A 224-nucleotide genomic window follows, 5' to 3' on the forward strand; every position below is an offset into this window, starting at 1 on the left:
TTTTGAATGTATTCATCAAATGTTTTATAATGGTTGTGTTTAACACAAATCAGACTTTCATTGTAGATGACTTGTGATTTATATACGGTATTTTATTCCAATATGGATTGATATTTATACAGAAGCACGCATGTTCAGGAAAATTACATTTTTCTGTATTAATCAAATCAATTGGAGAAGGCACCAGTACAAAAATTAAAGAACGAAAATTAAAAAAAAGAAAA

This window comes from Perna viridis, chromosome 12 (assembly GCF_037379345.1).
Source record: "Perna viridis isolate PV_CMFRI_1.1 ecotype Kerala chromosome 12, ASM3737934v1, whole genome shotgun sequence".
Classification (NCBI taxonomy): Eukaryota; Metazoa; Mollusca; class Bivalvia; order Mytilida; family Mytilidae; genus Perna; species Perna viridis.